General features: G+C 34.6%; 1 long non-coding RNA gene across 5 annotated transcripts in view; it reads right to left on the bottom strand.

The window, feature by feature from the left end:
- Positions 1-223: 223 nt before the first annotated feature.
- Positions 224-7,708, bottom strand: part of LOC149263178 (uncharacterized) — a 122,253-nt gene continuing 114,768 nt past the window's right edge. For 2 of the 5 annotated variants that reach the window (XR_016249635.1, XR_016249630.1), the window contains one exon: positions 224-742. This is a non-coding gene — a long non-coding RNA (uncharacterized LOC149263178). The other 3 variants (XR_016249634.1, XR_016249631.1, XR_016249632.1) reach the window with 2 other exon arrangements.

Below are 7,708 nucleotides of genomic sequence, written 5' to 3'. Positions count from 1 at the left end.
CAAATCTTAGCAATTTTTTGTCCCAAATGTAGAAAGAAGCATGCATTAAGAGAATGTCCTTTAGATAGTGTTCAAGTATGTGGCCTTCGTATAGAAAACCATTCAACAAAAAACTATCTAAAGTTGAAAGAATTGCAAATGAATCCAATGGAAGAAGTACAAGGAGTAGAAGGTTTCTATTATGTGGCACCAAGAAGGCCTTGGCAGCCAAGGATTCCTTAACAATTCCCTCAATGATTCCCTCAACAAAACTATCAGTATCCTCCTCAAAACTCTTGGAATACCCCAATGCCATGACAAGCTTGGCCTCAACAAAAATATCAAAACCAACCTGCATAAGGTTAGAGAGGATATAGTTATGGAAACCAGCCACCTCAACAAATGTATCTTCAACAATACCAACAGCAATACCAGCAACAATATCAACAGCCATTCCCATACCAATAGTTCCAACAATATCCACAATCCATGCCATTTCCACAACAGAATCCTGCATCATTACTAACACAACCATAGTAGCTACAATTGCCTTCAAACCAGCCTAAACCAACTCAACTACCAGCTCAACCAGTAGCAAATCCAAGCAAAAAAATGGATAAACCTACATACAATGTGGAAGAAGCAACATATTTTCCAACATACTCCATTCTTCCCATAAACGATGTCCATTTAAGGTCCGGGAAAATACTGCATAAAAATTATCCTCCAATCATAGAAGAACCAACTGAACAAGGAGAACAACCTGAAACATCACATTCAGAAAATAAAAGTCAGAAAGGAAAAACCATAATAACTCAAACACCACCTTATCCAAAGAGGTTAGTAGAGCAAAAAATTCAAATGACCCTTCCTGAATTTGATATTTTGGATGAATTAAAAAATGCTTATGTAAAAATTCCTTTATTACAAGCAATCAAAGAAATACCAATTTATGCTAAAACAGTAAAGGAATTATGCATCAAGAAAACTGGTAAAAGGAAGAAGGATCCTACTACAATCCAAGTCATTGGAAAACTAGCAAGCCTCATGTCTACAAAGACAGCAGTAGAAAAATATATTGACCCTGGTATCCCTATGGTTACTATTTCAATAAATAAATTTTCAGTTCCAAACACATTGATAGATTTGGGAGAAGCTATAAATGTAATGACTGCAGAGACAATGAAACATTTAGATTTAAACAACATTAGATCTACTACTACAATTTTAGAGTTAGCAGACAGATCTAAAGTTATACCAGAAGGAATATCAGAAGATATCATAGTCTCTTTGGATTCATGGGAGTATCCTATATATTTCCTCATTTTGCAGCCAAAAACAAACTTGGGATGACATCCTCTAATCTTAAGCAGACCGTGGTTAGCAATTGTTGATGCCTTTATAGAATGCAGATCTGGAAGTATGATTATTGCACATGGAGATGAGAGAAAACACATTACACTTTATTCTTCAGTACAAGCACCTTCTTTAGTATCAATTCTTGAAAGACAAGAACAACAACAAACTAAATCAGTTCTAAGTATTAACCAAGTCTTTGATCTTAGAGAAGAAGAGGAGAATGAAGATCTATTGGATCTTTTCATCTTAGAACCAAATATTTCAGAGCAGCTTAGAGTAGCTCAGTATGAAGCTGCAAGTAATCTTTTGAACCACTGTTTTCAGGAAACCTGCACAATTCAATCACTACAAGAATCATTCACAAATATTTTTCTTGTAAACACAATTACCAATTCAACAACTAAAACAATTGAGATTTATCCTAGAAAACATTTGAACATTGGTAACAACTTACAATCGTCACAAGAAAAAGAGGTAATAGCATTATTACAGAAGTACTCAAAATCTTTTGCCTAGGATTACACAGATATGCATGGAATTCATCCCAACACAAGTATCCACCACATCTATACTAATGACCAAATTAAACTAGTAAGGCAACCTCAAAGGCAGATGAACCCCGTGATGAAGGAAATAGTGAAAGAAGAACTACATAAACAACTACAAGTTGGGTTCATCTATCCTATTTCTGATAGTTAATGGGTCTCTCCCTTAGTGATAGTACCAAAGAAAAATGGGAAGTGGAGAATATGTGTGGATTACCAGGAATTGAACAAAGCAACATTAAAAGACCATTTTTCGCTACCATTTATTGACCAAGTCCTAGACTCATTAGCTGGGAAGAAATTCTTTTCCTTTCTAGATGGATTTAGTGGGTATAATCATATTAGAATAGCAATGGAAGATTAGGACAAAACAACATTTACCTGCCCATGGGGAACATATGCATACAATGTTTTGCCTTTTGGGCTATGTAATGCACCTACTACTTTACAAAGAGCAGTTCTTGAAATATTTGCTAATCTAATCCATGAATGTGTAGAAGTCTATATGGACGATTTCATTATATATGGAAACACATATGACGATTGTTTGAAAAATCTGGAGAAAGTATTGAAATGATGCATAGAGACAAATATGTCCCTAAGTAATGAAAAATTCTATATGATGTTAACAGAGTGGATAGTCTTGGGATACCATATTTCCTCATCAGGAATTAAGGCAAATCCAGCTAAAATACAAATCATTGTGAATTTAATGCCACCTACAACTCAAAAGGAGGTATGAAGTTTCTTGGGTTATACAGGCTACTATAGGCGATTTATTGAAAATTTCAGTAAAATAGAACAACCACTATTCAAGTTACTTGCAAAATATGTTGAATTCCAATGGACAAATCATTGTCAAAATGCATTTCAAATATTGAAAGAAAAGCTATCAGTTGCTCCCATTCTTCGAAGATTGAATTGGTCTTTGCCATTTCACATTTCCACTGATGCATCTGATACTGCTATAGGTGCATCACTTGGAAAGAAAAAAAAATACTTGTTCAATTATGCTATATACTTCATAAGTAAAAACTTAACACTAGCAGAATTGAACTACACAGTCATAGAGAAAGAAATGTTAGTTATAGTACATTTAGTAAACAAATTCAAACATTACATAATAGGCTACTAAGTGTTCATTCACACAGACCATTCGGCAATCACAAATGGTAGAATAACAAGATGGTTACTATTAATGCAAGAATTCAATATTACAATTCAAGGTCGACTAGGAAAAGGCAATCAAGTAGCTCAAGGCTTCATACACATGGTGATCCAAATCCAGTTTCAGATAATTTCCTAGATGAACATCTGTTCGCAATAACTGTAAAAACACCATGGTTTGCAGATATAGTAAACTATTTATCCTCTAGGAAATTACCAGTCCAGTTCACAAAGAAACAAAAATGAAAGATAATTAGAGAAAGCTCTAGATATAGCTAGGTGAATGATGATCTATTTTATACTAGCTCTGATCTGATAATAAGAAAATGTGTTAAAGAAGACAAAATAATAGAAATTTTCAAAGAATGTCATGACGAGCCATGTGGTGGTCATTTTGCAAACAAACAGACAACTTACGAGGTGTTGCAACTCGGCTACTACTTTCCAACAATCTTCAAAGACTCCAAAGCCTAAGTCAAGAGATGTGATAGTTGCCAAAGGATAGGAAGGCCAATAGTATAAGATGAAATGCCACTTAAGCCACAAGTTCTCATAGAACCATTCGAGCAATGGGCTCTGGATTTTGTGGGACCAATAAATCCACCATCAAACGGAAATAAGTACATCTTGGTATGTACAAACTATGTAACTAAGTGGGTTGAGTCAAAGGTAGTAGCAAGAGAAATAGAAAATACAGTGGTCACATTCCTCTTTGAGGAAATATTTGTCAGATTTGGGGTACCAAGACAAATTTTGACTGACCAAGGCACATAGTTCACTTCAAGCCTTGTTTGTGATCTTACAAAAAAGTACAAGATCAAACACAGAAAATCAACTGCGTACCATCCTCAAGCAAATGGACAAGTGGAGTCGACAAATAGAGTCCTAGAAAATATAATGGCTAAGATAGTATAGATGAATAGGAAGGACTGGTCAAAAAAGTTAAGAGATGCAATATGGGCATACAAAATAAAATGGAAAAACACAACTGGCTTTAGTCCATACTAGTTAGTGTATGGAAAAGAAGCCCTGTTACCCATAAAATTTCAATTACAAACATTTAAGTTAGCAGCAAAGTTAGGACTAGAATTATATGAAGCACAACAATAATTAGTAACGTAATTGAATCAATTGGATGAACAAAGACAACAAGCAGTGGAACACACAACACTGGTGCAACAACAAAGGATGAAATGGCATGATTGATTCATTAAGAACAAGACATTCAACAAGGGAGACTAGGCATTATTGTTTGACTCCAAATTCAAGGATTTTAAGGCAAAGTTTACAACTTATTGACTAGGGCCATATGAGATAGAAGAAATCTTTGATAATGGAGTTGTTCAGATAAAAACAATTGATCAAGAGTCTACTTCATTTCTAGTTAACAAACATAGACTTAAAGTTTACAATAAGCCTATCAATAAAGAAGATTTTGTGAAACAAATGACAAAAGAGACAGATCTGGAAGTAATGGAACAACATAGCAATATGCCTTCTAGGACTCTAGAAGAAGAATAAAAAATATATTAAAAAATTAAAAATAAACAAGAAAAAGTAAATAAATAAATAAAAAGTTTGCTTGTCAAAACCAAGAAACTGGCACAAAGCAAACATGAATTCATGGAGGAAAACCAACTAGTTTGGCCTGTATGAATTCACAATTTTTGTTTTACTCTCACAACAGTTTGATTTTGCAAAATGAACCTCCAAAACAAAACAAGACTTGAGGACAAGTCTTCAGATAAGCAAGGGGGAAGTTGCAAAAGGAACTTAGTTGAGCAGCTGGAAGTTTGAGCAACTAAATTGAAGAAGGAACTTGAATTGTATCACATAAGGGACCTGAAACATTATTGGAAACATTGTGCAGAAGGGACCTAAAATGTTAGAAAAAAACATGTATATACTGCATAAAAAAATACATGACAGTAGGGACCTGAATCATCAAGTACCAATTGCAGAAGGGACCTGAACGACATCAACAATCAATGAACCTGAATCAATGACGGATGCAAGAACAGAAAGCAGAAATAAAGTCTGTATTTCAATTTATCCTAGACATTTCATCATTTGACCAGAGGACATAATCAAATACTATTAAGCAGTAAAAGTACTGTGAGTACAAAGTTTTTCTCTTGAAAATTCAAAATTTTTAGAATTTTTTTAGAGATTGTTAAAATTAAGTTAGTACCTGAATGCATATTTTACTTACATATTCATTTCACTACCCTCGTCCTATTATCCTATTCATATATTCATACCCATTATCCTACATTTAATCTTATAAACATCCTCCAAATATTCATTTCATATTCTATATTCATATTCCACGTTCCATTTACATGTTCCATATTCATTTCATTCCATAACCCTAAGTATTTTTCTTTTGAAAAGAAAAAGGGATCAAAATAGAGGGTTCAATAGTTGAAACCCTAGAACCCACACAACCATACACAACATTAGTATCATGGAATTAATTTTAAACATGACCTAAACATGGTCATTTTAAAATTAAAAGACATATATTGAAATATATACATATGGAAACATGTGCATTATAAAGTAATACAAAGTGGAAGAAATCAAAATAATTTATTTTGATAAGTTACAATTAAAAGCGCATAAGAATGATGCTATTAAGTGCAAGGGTTATTATAATGCAAATCATGTGATGACAATACAATGCAAACAAATGTTATGAGTGTTTTGGAGGAATAAGTTGTAGGTAATGGATATGAGGGAGAGGTACAATGACAGTTGAACGGAGACAAGACCATGTATTAAAACTATAAACCATGCGATCAAAACTATTCAAAGTGGCGAACAAATCACAATGCATAACAATATGAGCCAGTGGTAATAAAACGTATGGTATGCAGACTATACGATGAAATGAGTGATACATCGGTCAAAGGTCAAGCAATAAATGCCACGACGATATTGTGGGTTAGTATGTAGGACGGCCACAATGAAACAAAGGACAGCCACGATGGAAGCAATCAGAAAATGTAGCAAGTGGAACGGTCAACCAAAATTTTAAAATACAACAGTGAATGTTTCAAAACAACACTGAGAGTTTGCATTCAACAGAGCTTATTTTCACACATACTCTGCCATTTTTACACACAGAGCGTGGTAAAAATCATTTTCTCTCCACCATCACAGCTGCTTTGCACACTCAGGGAGAGAAAACATAAGCCACTAGCACACCTTTGTGAGTCTGAGATGACTAATTTGAGAGAGGAAACACGAAAATAGAGGAAAGTGAACCGAGAGGGGGAAGGAAAGAGATATAGCAGTTGGAAATCAAAGTGATAAGAAGGAAACACGGAGAATATTGAGAGATAAGCCGAGGAGACTAGCAAAGAAAGTGGAGTTATTTAAAGAAGATCTCGTAAGAAACAAGGTAAGATAGAAACTTGATCTCCCTCAATGAATGCAACAGATGTTTTATGAGAAAATCTCGAGATTCTTTTTATAAAACGGAAGTTAGACTCTAGGATATGGGAAGCGCTCCAACCTCTGTTTGTCATTTGTTCAATGTTGTCTCTACCATCAGTCAACAAGTAAGGTTTTTTAAACAGATTTTGTTGAAAATGCAACAAGATGATGGAGCTTAGTGAAAAGAAGTCGCCTTCACTAAGTGGGCCCGCAGGCTATTTTTGGTGCAAAGTCTATTTTTAGACTATGTCTATTTTTAGACATATGGATCATGGTTTATGAGTTGCAGGATGCTATTTATGGATTATTGGTCATGTTGGTAAAAATAGATGGACTTTTATTTTTAGACATATGGGCAGAGTCTATTTTTAGACTGCCAGTCTAAAAATAGAACAGTCGAATATTATTAGCTCTTAATAATATTTGGACTATAAACATTATATTATCCTCTTGCAGCACTTCAGTTCGAGCTACGGATGTGGCACATGCAACTGCCGGAAGGAAATACGCTTTTCCTATGGGTTAGTTGAGCTATTGCATGATGGACTTCGGTTAGAACTCAAGTGATTGAGTTTGGTGGAGTTGATTGAGGAGTTGATGGAGTTCTATTCAGTTTGACTTAGTTGAACTAGTTGTATTTAGTCTAACTTCCAAATACACTAGTGATGAGTGATGTGAATTAATTACTAATTAATTCACTAATTCTTAACTTATAAATCAACTAAAGAATACATCAGTTAACTCAGTGCATGGACAGTTCAGTGGAGAAAAGTGTTAGAGGTGGGTGAAAGGGTGAGACTACTATCAGTTGTGATTATAGCTGTGCATGAGATTTGCACAATCATTGATGGAGATTTCCAATGAGGATTGCACAGTACAAGCCAAGGGAATTAGAACTTGGATCTGATCTATTCTCAACTTGGATTGCGCAGTAGAGGTAGGCAAACAGTGGAGGAGATTTGAACCCGTGACTTGTTCAGATCTGAGCTGGTTTGTGTGTAGCATGTGGAGATAGTACTGAGTACTTGTGAGGAGTATTGTACTATGTATTGTTACATGTTCTCTATCATTATAATATACAGATAGTTGGGGGTTTTCAGCTATATGCTTTCCCCATTACATATTGTGTTGATAGGTGTGATTGATGTTCAATGTGCGCATGCGATTGTTTTTAATTCCACAAAATTGATGATCAATGTAGAGGAGGTTATGTATTA

This window comes from Pinus tabuliformis, chromosome 6, assembly GCF_031772625.1.
Source record: "Pinus tabuliformis cultivar Carrire ecotype Pingquan chromosome 6, CPIR1, whole genome shotgun sequence".
Lineage (NCBI taxonomy): Eukaryota > Viridiplantae > Streptophyta > Pinopsida > Pinales > Pinaceae > Pinus > Pinus tabuliformis.
Note: the sequence above shows the minus strand (reverse complement) of the source record. Positions and strands in the feature narration are given on the sequence as shown.